Source organism: Neopelma chrysocephalum, unplaced genomic scaffold (assembly GCF_003984885.1).
Source record: "Neopelma chrysocephalum unplaced genomic scaffold, ASM398488v2 Primary Assembly neopelma1_286, whole genome shotgun sequence".
Taxonomy (NCBI): Eukaryota; Metazoa; Chordata; class Aves; order Passeriformes; family Pipridae; genus Neopelma; species Neopelma chrysocephalum.
The window spans coordinates 383,314-399,540 of record NW_020897948.1 but is presented as its reverse complement, the minus strand read 5'-3'; the positions used below and the strand labels follow the sequence as shown (position 1 = coordinate 399,540).

The window sequence follows — 16,227 nt, the reverse complement described above, 5'->3', positions numbered from 1 at the left end:
GGTTCTTTTGGCTGTGATAGTTTTTAAATTTATTACTTAGCCAACAAGGTCTGGGGTTTTTTTTCAGTTTGTGTAGGTGTTTCTACCTTTGCATGGGCAGAAAGAAAAACTTGATTGGTGTAAAGGTATAGTTTTGTGACTCGGATTGGTGTATTTCTTCTCAGAAAATGAGGACTTGTATGTGGATTTGTGCTTTATTTTCAAGGTGGTAGGAAGATGTGACTTGGGGAGTGGTTTAAATCTGCTTTTCTGTGCTGCCAGTTCAGGTGCTGCATGGCTTGTCTCTGCCTTGGTGGAGGACTAACATAACAGTGTTGGGAGTATTGAGCAAGTACATGCTGCTCAGTTGGCAGAGGTATTTTTAACCATTGTATGAGAACTCTACATTTGCTGTTTTGCTTATGTAGTTCATTCTAATGTGGTTTTCATCAAAGAAATGGCCCTAATTAGAAATTAGACTTCTTTTTTCCTTTAGCTTGGGTGAAAAGGTTATCAAATACATAACATATGGTCTTAGAGAAGTCAGGGAAGGTTTTTTTTCTCATTTTACAATGCAATTGGGCTTTATCCATGGGCTGAAGGAAAGAAAGGCACAGGACTTGGTGAAAATTTTCACATGGATTAACTCAGCCACAGAACAAAACTATTCTTTCCTGATAAGTAGTTAATTAGGAACATTCATTATTAAAAAACCCCAGATCAATAAGAGATTTTTTTGTTGTTGTTATTTCTAGGAGTAGGTGGATGGAACACCCAGCAAGTGTTCCAGCCAATTCATACTTGGCTAATAAGTATTTTGCCAGGTCACCTGACAGTGAGTGGCCTCTCGGTTCCATCCCTGCACAGGGTGGTCATGGCAGGCTCTGGGAGTGCTCTGGAGCTGGGAGCAGAACTGTGGGACCACAGGGCTGCTGGCTCCCAGCAAGGACATTGCTTGAAGAGGAGGGATATTATTCTTCAGCATTTTACACAGTGCAACACCTGTATGATGCCAATGCTGTAGCTGCTGCTGCTGTGGTGGTGTTTACAAAGTCAGGACATCTGCTTGGTGAGACCTCAGCTGTGCTGACCTGCAGTGCCAGGTCGTGGCAGTGTCTCCCTGGCCATACTGTGACCTGGTGGTGTCGGGCACTGCTCTCCTCCACCCTGCTGGGCCACAGGATTGAGTTATTGTAGCCAGGAGTCGGCATGGAGCGCTCCAGGGCTCCCAGCTGCCATTCTCCCTTACCGCCCTGTCACCATCAAGATTTCCACACAAATGTCTCAATTGCAGAAGGGCTGGGCTTTTCCAGCAGAGTGAGTACAAAAGCACAGAGGGGCCCGTAGCTTTGTCTGTACAAAAGAGCGAATGAAGAAGTTCAGGTCTCTGCCTCAGTGTCATTTTAATGTTTTTTTCCCCAGTGTCACACTAAGAAAACCCCCGAGGCCTCCACCCCCAGGGGGAGCAGCCACAGGGGCTGCAGTGACCAGGGGTGTCTCAGCCTGGGAACGCTCCCTTACAGGGATCTTGCCATAAGAGAGGGAAGGTTTAAAATATTCTTTTGGCCACACTGAGCAGAACTGTTGCACTGGCTGGGCAGGGCAGTGTGCAGTACCTTTTGGGCACTGAATTTCTGTCTTTTTAACTGATTTTAAGTGGACTTGGAGTTCATGGCTGTCCAGCTCCTGTAGTCAGTCATAGAAACCATCAGCATTTTTCCTGTTTCCTACATGCAAAAGGGTTATTCATGTGCAATTGCAAAGTGTGATGCTTGCAGTTGGAGAACACTCTTTAAAAAAAGGCTTAAAGCCAGATTGATTTTGTTGTTCTTTAGCTGAGGTTATTCATGGTGTTTGAATATGTGCTTGTCTGGACGTATTGCAGGTGGCCAAAGGATCTGTGAGCAGAGTGCTTTGTGACAGTAACTGCTGCCTGATTTGCTGAGGCTGTGCTCTAACAGAGGGAGCCATCTCAGATGGGTGATGGTTACTCAGAGGTGTTCCTTGCCTTAAAAGTGATTGTACTGCAGCACTCCCTGTCACTCAGCCAGCGTTCCAGTTCCCACCCCAGACCTGCAGGCAAGTCAGAGACCCTTGCTGATGTGATTTTCTTAGGGACTATCCTGGTTCTTCTGAACTTCTGTGGTGGCATGCTGGAGAGCATAGAGGTGGAGGGATAAAAAAAACTGTCTCCCTTCAAAAAAAAAAGATTCTTACTTTCTGATATATCTATACTTTGGGTGGTAAATAGAAGATTTTTTACAATTTAGTTTTTTAATTGTTGGACTCAATGATCTTAGAGGTCTTTTCCAACCTTAATGTCATGCCACATTTCTGGTCCCTCTCTGGCCAGAGGTGGTCATTCCAGGGCAGTGATGGACACTCCTTGCACTCTTCTTACCAAATATTGTGGGTTTTTTGCTGTTTTGGGTTTGGTTTGGGTGTTTTTGTTTGTTTGTTTTGTTTCCTGTTCGTGTTGAATATTAATCGATACATTTTGTGTGATATGTACTTCCATGTTGTCTTCATGAATTCTTTGTAAATGCGTAGGAATGTTGGCAATGATTTCCACATTTTAGGTAGCCTGACAGTCCTGTATTTGGCTATTTGAGCAATTCTTGGAAATCTGGGAAGCAACCATGTCAGTGCCAGGGCTGCCTGGTCATGTGTGCACTCCAGAAGCTTCACTGGTATAATGAACCCCTCGGGCCCTTTGGAGAGTGATTGAGCTTACACTGTGAGAAATGGCTTTTATTGTTATGCTTGCTAGTAATTGCCTAAATAAAGTGTTTTCAAGGGTAATTCTAGGCCACTAAAATTATACGTAAGCTGCCACTCACACCAGTGTAAAAATGTCTTTAAAAGGATTTGCAGAGCTTACCAGTTGGTTTCTCAGGAGGGGGGTCCTGTGCCTGTTCCACATGAATGCATTCCGGTTTTGGTGGTGGCTTTAGGTGTTAGAAAATGATATTTCCTCACTGAACATTGTTTTTCTTGGCAGTGCAGTGACCCCTAAAGACTTCTAATAAGTCTATCATCTGCTTTTTTTTTTTTTAACTGTGATATCCCGAAGGGAGCAGCAGTCCTGCAGGAATTCTAGCGGGGGAGAGCAGAGGGGTGTGTGTAGCGCTGGGAGATGGAGCAGCAGATGCCTTTGGGAAGGACCAGTGAGCTGAGTGCTGGGGTGGCACTGCCAGACCTCGGCACACGCAGCAGTGCTGGGCGTGGACACCGAGCTGCTCTGCTGCCCTGTCCTCAGGACCTGCTCTGGGTTGCCAGAAAGGCCTTCAGCTTCTTTTTTCCTAGTTTAAAAATTGTTTTGTTGAGGTTGCAAAACAAGCCCAAGGCAGCCCTCAAAAGCCAGCTTTGGAAATGGTGTTGCACAGGATTTCTCAGACAGGTGGAGGAGGCATTCACTGAGCATTGTATTTTGTTGTCAGTAGTAGAAAAATAATGGAGGTTTTTCCTTGGGCCTTACAAAAGATAACTGCTTTTCCTCTCTTGACTTTAATTGTTTCGTTCTTCTTTATTAAAGACAGGAGTTTCTTAACAATGAAAGCAATAAAGCAAGCAGAGAAGCCTGTGATGTCTATTAAAACAGAAGAAAGGAAGAAATAAGAAATAAGATAAAGTCCATTGTGTGGCATAGTAACCTTTGAAGAAATTCATAGTAGAATAGGAATATGAATTTAGGACTTTATATAAAGACAGGAGAAATACTGTCAGTACTTAATTTTCATAAAATAAGAAATCTTTAGGCAGGTATTATTCAGCCCTTTAGGGAGGTCTCCAGAATACTTTCTCCCTGTACTTTCTCTCATTGGTAGGAAGTAGTTGTTGGGGAAAAAGATTGAAATGGCCTGAAAAACATTGCACCAGAAGGCCTAATTCTCTACTTGAGCATTAATTGCCTAAACTGAGAAGTGTTGCAATGCAGATAGCTTACTTTTCTGTAGTTTTGATTCCTTTGATGTGATATATTAATGTTTTCTCAGATCTCTAGCCTTCAAATGTCATTCTGGGCTATGGATTGATTGCAAATACAGCACTTCTGCTGCTATTTTTATCATGTCTCCACATTAAAATGATCTGCTTCTGTAGACACCATCATCAGTCACCTTGTTGGCCTAAAAGTGACTTGAGGAAATACAATCTTTGTATTGTCAAAACTTTCAATATGGAAAGGCTCACAGAGTTTAAATCCTGATCTTGAAACATTTCCTTTAGTGAAGTCTGAAGTATTTTTATCCTATCATAAATCACTAGACTCAGATTTTCTTTTGTGTTTTAAAGAAAACCTCAGGTGTTCCGAGCAGCAGTAATTCCAGTTTGCTTTCCATAGTCTGGGGCCTCAGCTTTCAAGAGTGGCACTCACCTTTCCATAAATCAGGGCACTTGTTCTTTGCCCTTGGTCACTGCTTCCCTGCAGGTTCAAGCATCTCTGTCCATCAAAGGTACAGGGAACACAGGGTGCTGCCCTCAGAGGGTCTGCTTGGGACTCTGCTCTTCTGAGCTCCTGAGTGCAGTTGCAGCAGGAGGGGGATCTGTTTCTCTTGTCTGGCCAAACAGACAAGGACTGCAGTGATTTCTGAGCCACTATTAGAAAGTTCCATCCTTATTTTACTGGCATGCCTGTATACTTCTCATTTTTAAGGGATGAGCAGTTGCATCTCCAAATGGACAACTCTTCCTCTGAGCACCTGCATTAACACAATGTGGTGATGGCCATCACCACTGGCCTGTTAAGGAGCTTGGTTGAGCCAGTGCTGTGCTGTCTTTCTCTCTCATGCAGTGGCTAGATGAAGAGCAATGACTTTTATTACTGGTGATTGCATAATAAATAATAGAAAACAGCTTTCAACCTGCCCACAGGGCAGTGGTGGTGATGGGAGGGCTCTATTTTACTCCAAACAGGCTGCAGAGGCATTGCAGGGGAAGTAGCCTTGGAGCTCTTACCTCTTTCTTGGTTTCTCCCCTGATTAGTTTCATTTGAAGGACAACCAAAACATTCAAATTCTACCTGAGGTGAATATTTAACAGGAGCGTATCTGGTGCCAGTGTATCGGGCTGCAAGGGAAAGTGTTGGTCCCTTCATAAAATGCAAAGTTATTCCATGCTGACTCAAAGATCCCAAAAGAAACAGGACCCCTCACTCCCAGCATGTGTGGTTTGGTGAGAGAATTATGGAGAAAAATTTATTATCCTGTGCTAGAGAGGAGGTTCAGACAGATCCCAGAAACTGATCTCCTCTGACTTCACTGTGCTGAATAATATCCACATAAGAAGCCAAGAGTACAGCCTAAAAAGACATCAGGATGAACTTATGCAACTAAATCACATCAACACATTGTTTTGAAAGGAAATGAACACCTGAGCCTGTGATGATTCCCTCTGAGCCCTTCCTTTGGTAGAAGCCCTTGAGGAAGGAGAGGAGTGTCCATCCCTGCTGCAGGGGATGGACACTTTTCTCTTTGAAGCTCCCTGGCATAAACCTTGTGTAGCTCTTACATAAACGGAGCAAATGTACATAAAAGGGCTAATTAAAAAAAGATAAATTAAAAGTCAACTTGAGGTCTAGGGGGAACATATGAGCATCTTAGATTTAAAATTATGTAATAATTTTTTTTGATGAAGTTCCCAACTCTGGGAGTGGTGGGGGAAGCAGGGTGTTGTGTAGAAGGTTGCCTGCACATTTATGAAGATATGTGGCAGCATTAAGGCACATTTCTAAAGAGAAACCCTGATATATCTCCCTGAGGAAGCATGAAAAATAGTCCTACAGAGCAGTAAAATCATAGGAATAATCTACACTGGAGCTCATTATCAGTGTAATCTGGCAAGTTCTTTGAGTATAAGAGAACTAGAGAGAGGTGACAAGAGAGAGCAAAGGTGTGGAATAAGGAGAGAGGAGGAGACATTAAACAATTTAGGACTTTGCACCTTGGAAAGGAGCCACTGGGAGGACAAAAGGAAGTAATAAAGCTTTATGAAAGGAGGACTGGCACAGAAGGTGAGTGAAGAATATCTGGCATTTCTGAGACCATGAGGACTATTGGGACGTCCAATAACAATTTAGCTATAAATCAGACAGATGGAAGGTTTATTTTATACAGAGTTTTCACAATATTAGCCATTGCCAGAGAATGATGTGGAAGTTAAAAGCACAGAGAAGTCAGAGTTATAAAAATAAGTGGAAGAGAGGTGACAAATTTATTTTTATCAGCAAACATACATTGTTATAGTAAAGGGAAGAGTTAGCTTTGAGGAAACATGGAAAAATCCTATGGCACTGAGTGATAAAGTAGCATTTTAAATTCAGCATAGTGAAGTAATGCAGCTGGAGAACAGCCCCCACTGTATGAGTACAGCGGTGAGCTCTGAATTAGCTTTTCCAGACAGAGTGAGAACTGGGGGTTGTAATAGGCAGTTCTACCAAAATATTGTCTCAGTGTTTGGAAAAGCAAATTGAAGATTAGATGCTTGTGGAAAAATAATAGTGATCAAACTAGGCAACCTGCTGGTGTGTGAAGTCCCAGTGCAGCCGTGGTGTGAATGCTGCAGGAGCAGTGGTCCCATCGCTCTCAAAGCCCAGGGAAACTGGGAGAGATCCTGAGAAGGTTGAGGGGAATGATCAAAGGTGTGGAATGGGTTCCTTGGAAAGAATGATAAATAGGTCAAAACTCTTCAGTATCAAAAAGAGGTCTTTGAAGAGGGTGTGAGGGAAGCACGGAGTCTTAGCAGCATGGAGCATATGTGAACCCATTTTTCACTGTCTCTTTTGAGGAGAGGACTAAGACCACCAAATGGAAATAGTGGGTGGCAGGCTCAAAATAAAGCAAGATATTTCTAAAGTGGGAGCACGACCTCCTCCTTTCTCTTTGGCGTAGAGTTTTTAATCTGTTGGAACAATTCCCTGGATTTAAGCTGATTTATTCTGCAGTTAACACTTCATCAGAACGCTGTTCGTAGGGCTTTGAAAGATTAGCTCTAGAGCTCTGCTCACAAGAGAAATCCTTTCAAATGGTGGAGTAGGGATATGCAGCCTGGCTGGCTAAAACAGCCCCTCTGATCACTTTTCATTGGGAAAATCAGTGCAACTTCTCAACAGAGTATTTCAGTGGAAATACCTGGTAAAGTCAAGTACGGTTCCTGCAGCTCAGAACAAACAGCCTGGCCTTGTGTCTGGTGTTCTGAGGTTGTGATTGGAGTATTAAAACTTGGTGGCAGCAAGAGCTAATGTACCCTCTGGGACCGTGAGTTGAGATGGTGGCATTTTCTTATGCTGTGGTAGGACATCCAGCTTCATCTACTACAGGAATACAACAATAAAAAAACAATTTGGGATTGCTCCAAAACAGCAGAAGGTTTTGCCTTCATGGAAACCAGACATGGTTCCATTGTATGAGTACTGTTTATTTGTGGTTTATTACCTGTGCTTTGTTGTGTTTGCATATTTATTGACAGAATTGATTTCTTGCCATTTTAGGCCAATTCAGAGCACCTTGCTAAACATTTATTTACTGAATTGTAGAGACATCACTAACTTAGACTCATAGACTGCTCAGAAGAACTGTGCTTTGGGGTTGTGTTTAACATCTGCTTCTGACCTGCAGAATGGCTGCTGGTCACAGACACGTGTCATTATTTCCAGCTCATTAAATAAAAGCTGTGACCTCAATCTGCAAATGTTTGAGATGCTCGGAGTTTGGTGGGGTCTGCTGGTGTTGCTGAGCCAACCCCCCGCTGCAGTGTGAGCGTGTGGCCTCGAGGGCCTTGCTCCTGAGCAGGGCACGGCTGTGCCCGAGGCTGGACCGGGCTCTGGAGGTGCTGAGGAAATGTTTTGGGTAAGGTGGGTTATTATCATTTTACTTTTAAAGTGTTATTCTGATCCAGGGTAATTGGATTACTGAGGTTTCACAGATCACTGTGTGTGGAGAGGTCTGAGAGCACCCACAGAACACAGCACAAGTCAGCTGAAACTCATTAGCTGACATTGCTGTGGGAGAGGCTCGCAAGAGAATCCACACTTTGGTTCCCTGATGGTGACTTAAACTAATGTGATAGTCTTTTCAATTGGGTTTGGCACCTGATAGTACCACAATTCACCCAACTAATACTGTCTTAATTACATCTTATGGTACGACTGTCCTTCTTCAGAACATTTTAAATATATTCTGAGGGTTTTTTTAGGTATCACGGCTATAACATTGCAATACTGGGCATGGGGTAGATCATGTATCTGCCATTTTCCAAAAGGATATGGCAATGAAGCTTGGAGAGGGAGGGGAAAAAGAGTTAAGTTGGAGGAATAAAATCAATCCAGAAGTAACCAGCGCTCTCCTTTAAACTTAATTCTGCCTAAAGGAGAATATAGGAGAAATGTGCAGGTAATGTTACACAAAGGAAATACTAAACCAAGTAAAAATATTTGATAATTTCTCTTGGGGTGAGTGTTGGCAAGCTAACCTGTCTTTGGAGAAGGTGTTGTCAAGAGGCTTTTTGTAGGGTCGAGGCTGGTGTTCTAACCCTTGCTGTTTGCCAAGAGCCTTGTGTTGGGAAGGTCCTTCTCTGGACAGCACATGTGAACTTCTGGGAAGTTGTGGCTGCTCAGAGCTGTGCAAACGGGCTGTCAGAAGGAGTCAGTCTTTGATGTAGCCTCCAGAGTGTTACTTTATATTGCATATTTTTGTTTTGTGACATTGGGATGAAAGTACTGTGGGTGTAATAGGTCAAGCTCTTGATTATTTTTGTGACTGTCAGGGAAGGAGAGATTTCATGGGCGAGGCTGCCTTACTGTTTTCTCTGCAGCACAAAGCCTGAGAGTAAATACCCTCTGTTCACAAGGAACAGCAGTGTTTCAGTGCACTGGGCAGGAAGCTTCTACAGGACTTGAGAGAGATAGACCCTGTCTGAGGTACATGTGGATGTACAGGCAAAGGGCAATTATCAGGTATGCCATGTCCTAGGCATTTGCTCTTGAACTCTCTGAGACTGGATCTTGCACTGCTCAGATCCTGAGCAGTTCTTCACGTGTTCTTTTTCTGGAAAGTATTGAACATTTTTCAGAGTTGGCAGTCAATTTAATATTAAGCCTGTTATTTTGACATATTAACATCTGCCCTGAAAAATCTACCAGATGAATTTCTGCTTCATCTATGGTTTACTGTGAAGTCTGACTTGACTCCTTATTCATTATTAAACAGTTTTAGAAAGGGAATTTTTAATTAATTCTGATGTGTGGCTGTAGCAGCCACACCTACTTATGGATATTAATTTTTCTTTTTACTCTGGTCTGTGATATTTTAAGGTTAAAAATCTCATTGTTTATTCATCTATTTCCACTTGCAGCAAGGGAAATTCGCACTGGATTAAAGGAAACTATTTTAGCAATGAGAGTGGTGTGTAATGCTAGAATCTACATCCACAGAGATTTTCAAATCTGTAAGGCCCTGAGCAACTGGATCCAGCTTTGAAATTACTCCTGCTTGCAGAGGAGTAATCTCTCCTCCAGAAATCCCTTCCAGCCTGTGTGACTCTGCAGTTGTGTTTGGGTCCCTACACAGGAACTCTGCCGTGTTCCTGCCGTGCCATCCTCACCTGTGGACGAGGCTCTCAACAGGCTGCTGAGAAACTTCCTCTTGTAATTCTTACTGAGAAATTAGTTTTAGACTTTGGTGTAATCAGCTTGTTCCTTAACTGTTGCTTTGGTGTAGTGTGTCCTTGTCTCATGCTGGTTTCTATGGAATGAAATCAGGAATTAATTTGCTGTAACCCAGTCTTTCTAAACAAGGAGGGGTTAAACATGAAACCCATGTGGTGGTTTAACTTCATTCAGAACTAGAGTATTAGAACTAAATCACTTGTATTGTGATCTTCAGTTAGTTTTGAAAGAAGTAATACCTTTGTGTTTTAACATCCTCAGAGCTCTGTTTACAATAACTGGATGTCCTAGCTGGAGTGCCTGTGGGATCATGGGTTTCCATTGTGAGATATGTGATGTGAAACCGCCTTAAGCTTGTGAATGTTTTTGGAGTACCCCAAGTGTACGAAACTGAATTTCACTTAATAGGAACCACTTTAACATACACTATGATTTCTTAATGACAGTGAAGCTCTGAGTTGATCTTAACCAGGGACCTTGGTTTGGAGTAAGGAAGTTTGGGTGAGGAAAAAAGAAATTATTACTTCTAACCGATAATAAGCAAAAGCTATGCAGATTCAACCTACCGTTCTAAAAACTGTTCTTTTCCTGGTATAAGTTGTTTACCCAGTCCAGTTCACACATTAGATAGCTTTGGCTTCTGATTTTGACCACTCAAACATGAATCAGTGTGGGGATGAATGAGGAAAGGGAGGGAAAGAAGGATGGAGCAAAAGGGAAGCAGATGTTTTTTGCTGCCTAAGGTGCCAACAGGGCTTGGATTTGGAGGGACAGAATCTCACCAGGAAACAAGGTACCTTTAAGAGGATGTGTCTTTTGGACTTTGGCAGATCTCAGGCAGTAATGGCCAGAGCTTTTGCAGGAAGATCTAAACTCACAAGCAACCAAGAATAACCACTGGAATCTGTGGAGAGCAAACTGGGTTTGGGTGCACATGGAACCTGGTAAGTAGGTCAGAGATTCCTCCTGGGGCCTGATCTGACAAACTTAAAATCTGGGGAGGCATATTTGGTACAGAGTGCCGTCCTCCTTTGGCCTCCAGCTAGTTACAGAAAGGCATTCCTAATTCTATGGAAAACATCAACTGCCTTCCAATGGTATTTTACATATCTACTTTATATGTAGTTTTATAACTGACATTAGACAGCAGTCATTCTTATGAATGATGTACTGCTTAAGCAGGTGGTGTTTTCCATCCTGTCTCTCTCCTGTATTCGTGCAGGTGTTTGCAAACTGCTCCTGGAACTCCTAAGGGAGGATACTCACAGTGACTGAAAGAAAGTGTGGTTCATTGCTGCATCACAGAGTCACAGACTGGTTTCAGTTGGAAGGGACCTCAAATATCTCATCCCTGTCCCTGTCCCCTGCCACGGACACCTTCCACTGCACCAGGTTGCTCCAAGCCCCATCCAGCCTGGCCTTGGACACTTCCAGGAATGTTTCTATCCTCTCTGAAATAAGACATTATGACCTGTTTTATCAAAAGGCTTCTATCCATTTCAGGAACTTATAACATGAATGCCCATGCTGATGCATACTTAGGTGTTCATTTACAGCCCTGCTTACCCGTATCCAGGGAGCACCATGAAGACTGTAGTGAGTTAACTGCTTTATTTGTATATTTGCCTACTCTGATGTACATGATCCTCAGCTTAGACTGCAGGAGTTGGAGATGACTCCAGAGCTCATTACATGTCTGGTCCTCATGACATGAGCTTGTTCTGATGTTCATGTGATTGTCTTATAGGCTCCTTCAGCTCACTAAAGCAGCAGAAAGGTAGCTTGGCAAACAGTCTGCATTAAGTCTGCTCATGTTACAGTCAAGCATTCCAGACATTGCCTGAGGCAGGGATTGGGTTCTGCCTGCAAGGGGACAGAGCAGAGTAGAGAGCTGAAGGGTCTGATGTTCCTTTTCAGAGGCTGTCAGGTGAAACTTTAGTTCCTCTATGTCCTGAAATAATACCTTACAACAAGACAACTCAGAGTTCTGTTCTGTATCCACTATCTAAATGGATTAGAGGCTAAGTGCAGGCCCCACATATCCTCTGGCAGCGTAGTGAGCATGTACAGTATCTGCTCTCTGATTCAGCTGGAGAGCTAATGCTGCCCAAACACCTGGTTTCTTACAATCAAACTTCAAATCAAGGTCTTTGTAGTTGACAGATTTAGAAAAAAGGTGGCACACAAGGAACTGGAGGAGCCTTTTCATCAGTCAGTTCACTGATCCAAGTGAAAGCTAGTCTTGAGGGAGGGAGTAAGCAGATCTGATTTGCCAGATTATTGCATAATCATTGGCCTGGTGCAAGGGAAGGAGAGGAAGGAAGTTCTGGCTGGCACAGGGAGGGAGGACGGGAGCATCCCTTTTGGCAGTGACCCACAATTGTATTAAATGAATAATGAAATTTCCTCCTGAAATTTCCTCATGAATTGATTCTGAGTTGTCCTGTATCTGTTACTGGTTTTAACTGTGCTAACCAGAGTTGTTTCTCCTGGCCAGCTGCCTCAGGATGGGCATATAATTCAGCCTGACACACCTAAGGATGTTTTCTGCTTGGAAGTGAATCCACAGACTGGAAATGATGGGAGAGCTGTACAGCAGTTGCAGTGGGTTTGAAGTAATGGCACTGATACTTCAGGCTGTCCTTCAGATGGCACAGGGTGGGCCAAACTGAAAGAGCTTGTTCACTGAAGCTCAAGGAGCAGTGCTGCATGCATAAGGGGAAAATTTCATTATTGAGGAAGAAGGAGCAAAACCCATATAATAAAAATCTTATTTTGGCAATTTGTTTTTCATACAATGTATATGTGTTCTTAAAATTTATATCAGTCCCTTGAATGCCCCTTTTGCAAGCGGTTTGTAGCTAGAGCAGATGAAACTGCATCCTGAGACTTATGTCTGTCTTCTGTGTACATTGGTATTCTTATATTCAATACCTATCATTATTTAATTCTAAACAATATGTATTTGCTGTGATAAAACTTAAGGTCTCTCCCACGTCCTCCAGGGTGTATAACTTGGAATTGGAGATGCTGAAATGTTTGATCAGCTTTTGCCTGCAAGTATACTACTTTCTGATGGCCAAACCCCATTTATTCAAGTTTGAATGAAGTAAGAAGAACAGTTTGGGTTTGCTCTGTGAAGCCAGAAGTGGTTCAGGTGTATAACATACAGAGCACAGTGAAAGGCTGTTCATTACCTGAATGAGCTGAACCCAGAAGCATTTGTGTCTTCTTAGCTGCTGAGGAGCAGAACTGTTTGTTCTTCTTGAGCTTTTCACATGTCTGTGATGATTTTTAAGTTTGGTTTATCCAGACTCCACTACATTACACTGCACATGCCAAGAGATGTGACCAAAACTACTGGATGCTATTTCTTCACTGGTGAATATATGTTATGACATTGGGTTTAGGTTGTACAATTTATATATATGAGTGAGCACAAAAAATTTAAATGGAAGTTACTGTACAGATTTTTTTTCTTATGCATTTGATCTCAGTATTTTTCTTCCATCCCAGTAGCACCTCACACAAATGAACTAAAAATGTCAATCAAAATTGCATTACAAAATACAAAAACCGAGGTCTGACTAATTGCTTGTTTAGCTATACAATAACTTAAATGATGGTTCCTCCCACGCAGCAAGAAGGCTCAGTTGAGTGTAATGGTTATATTATGGAATGGTTTGGGTTGGAAGGGACCTTAAAAATCATCCAGTTCTGACCCCCTGCCATTGGCAGCGACACCTTCCACTAGATCAGGTTGCCCCAATCCCCGTCCAACCTGGTCTTGGACCACTGCAATTTAATGTTTGGTAACCAGTGAAAATGCAACCTTTTCAATAAGATAAATAAAATGCAAAATCAGCATTAAATTTCAGTAAATTGAAATCTGCTGTTTCATGATAAAAATCATTGTTAAAATCTCATTTAAATGGATTTCCAACCCACTTTGCTCTGGAACACTTTGCTTTGCTCAGTGCAGTATGTACTCACATTTGGTTAATTTTTTTCACTTAAAATGTAAAAATGCACTGTCAGTTAGGAGGCATGGCTGAAATGAAGCAGAAACAAGCTTGAAAGTCAAACTGCAGAGGAAAATGAAGGGTCTGGTGGAAAGCAGTCAAATTTCAGCATAAGCTGCTTACGAGTAGGTTGCTGCTGAAGAGAGCATTTCCCAGAGAGTGAGTGCTGGGGAGCAAGTGAGGTCAGGTACAAAGAGTGAGTGCCTCTGCAGGTGAGAGCTCGAAGGTGGAGAGAGAGGGCCAGAGAGGAGATGGCATGGGGAGAAGCTGCAGTGGATGCTGTGATGGTTACAGAGCTGATGAAGAGCTACAGATGTTTTGGTTTGGACAAACATCCAACCAAAACCTTTGAGAACCCTCACCTGTGCCTGCTGGGGTAGTGGAAGCAGGTGGCTCAGTAGAGGTGAAAGAGTCCTTGAGCAGATTCATTTGAACATGTCCTTTGCCGTGAAACTGGTAAAAATGGTCTGTGGTTTAGTTTGAGCTGTGCAAGCTCTGACACTGGGTAATGTGGGTGCTGCTCTAGGGTGGTGCCACTGGACATGAGGGGGACATGGGACATCATGTGAATCACATGACTGATGGTAGCAGCCACTGCTTATTTCATTTGCTTTTAGTGGAACAGCTTATTCAGGGAAATGCTGCAAGGCTGTTTGAAAGAGCCATGACCAGAAAAGGCTCTTTCAAAGACAGTAGTTTGCATCATTTTCATCGGAGAAATTTCTCGTGCCAGTTTATATCCTGGGTGTCCCTCTCTAAAACTTCTGGGACTGTCCTGTACAGGGGAGTACGTGGGTCAGTGTTCTCATGGGTACTGGTCAAGGTAATGCAAAACAATTTGAAGACTTTTGCTGTATTGTTGCCTGTTAGTTCAGATGGTCGGCAGGGATGGTGTCCTGCTCGCTGAGCTCAGTTACACCTGTGGCAGTGTGACACTGACTTTAGTTAGAATTGGACTCCTCCAGAATTAAGCTGGGCACGGACCTTTTCCTTACAAAGCCATTGTTAGATGTAGGTCTTGTTTAAGCTCCTTAGAAATTATATTTGCCAGCTGGCATTTCTGTTCTAGGTGTAGCCCAGATTTCAGGGTGGGTTAGGAAGCTGCTGTTGCTCGAGTGCAGGAGCTGGCACTGCACTAGTGAAGCAGAACAGAGTTCCTCTGCAGGCACGCGGTTTGTCTTGGAGAGGGAATGCCATGGGGTGCATTCCCAGAAATATATGAGCTGGAACGCAGAGTGAGTAACCTAGGAAAATATTTTTAAAGGGAATTTGGATCTTTTGCCTGTTTTGCTGAAAGTTTGCAATGTCAGCCAGCATTTTAATGTAGAAAACAGAGTAGCCTGTGCAGGTTTTGGGAAGCACACTGCTGCCCAGCGGCTTGCAGAGGGCTGAGGAGCAACACAACAGGAGTGCCCAAGGGTCTCAAGGCCCATAAATGAAACTTAGCTGAGATCTGCCAAGGCTGCAGTCTGCCCAACCAGGCTCAGGAGCCCTGTCAGGCAGCTGGTCTTCCTGTGTGTGAGAGCAAAGCATGGAAGGCACAGAAAGTGGGAATCCCCCTATGAAGAAAGGGAAAGTTGCTGTGGAAAGCTGCACAGCACACACGGCTGGAGAAATGCCTGAGCAGCAAACGTGCAGGCTGTGGGTAGAGTGTTTGAGTTCTAGCATGGGCTGCATGGGTTTGTTCACATCTTCCTTTGCACGCCAGGAGCAGCATTTCTGCTTTCCATCTCCTTAGAAGTGGGCGGCTGTGTCGGAGGGTGGTTCTCAGGAACATAACTTGGATTGTCATGGCTGGAAGTGCCATCAGTCCCTAGAGAGGAGCTGCCTCAGCTGGGCTGTGCTGGGCTGTGCTGGGCTGTGCTGGGCTGCTGAACGAGGCAGTGCATGTTTTTGGTAGCACAGCTTGGTAACCGATCGGTGTGATTTTGCCCCAGTGTGGTTAACATACAAAGCAGGAGTATAGCAGGCTATGGAGGTAACAAATTAGAAGCTGTATTCAAGTTGAGATGAACAAACAAGAATTTTTAGCCTCTGAATGCAAGGTTTTGTTGGACTGAGTTCCTTAGCAGTGTGGAGAGATTGCACCCACATAAGAAAACAGTTGAAGTCAAAATGCAGCTCTTGCAGTTCCCAACCCTGTGGGAAGCAGTTGTGCCAGAGCCTCAGTGACCAGGACCTGGAGCCTCAGTCCCTGCAGATGATGTGGTTTCTTGCTCAGTGGGCCCAGGTCTGTAGGACTTGTGCTCTTGACTTACTGAACTCACTTTACTGCAACTTCTTCCTTTGTATATTGAAATTGTGTAAATTGAGAGTAGCCTTATCTTGGAGTAAGCACACAAACATGGATTTCAGATCTTATTTATAGGTAGGTGCTTCCTTTCTGAGGCTCACCAGCCTTGTTTTTTTGTAGCCTTCTGTCTTCTACCCTGATTCTAATCTCCATGCTTAATGATTCACCACATCTTTCCTGGATTCTTGTCTTACTGATTTTCAAAGAGGAGAGAATCTACTCCAGCCTTCAGGAAACCTTTGGAAAGGGATGGATGGTTTCAGCTGGGGGAT

At 43.4% G+C, this 16,227-nt stretch overlaps 1 protein-coding gene across 3 annotated transcripts in view; it reads left to right on the top strand.

Moving 5' to 3' along the window:
- Positions 1-10,475: 10,475 nt before the first annotated feature.
- The window catches only part of NDRG3 (NDRG family member 3), a 43,300-nt gene continuing 37,548 nt past the window's right edge, over positions 10,476-16,227 (top strand). Inside the window, exon 1 of one of the 3 annotated variants that reach the window (XM_027704705.1) lies at positions 10,476-10,584. The gene's annotated coding sequence lies outside the window, so the exon portion shown is untranslated. The remainder of the gene's footprint in view (positions 10,585-16,227) is intronic. The other 2 variants (XM_027704706.1, XM_027704707.1) reach the window with 2 other exon arrangements.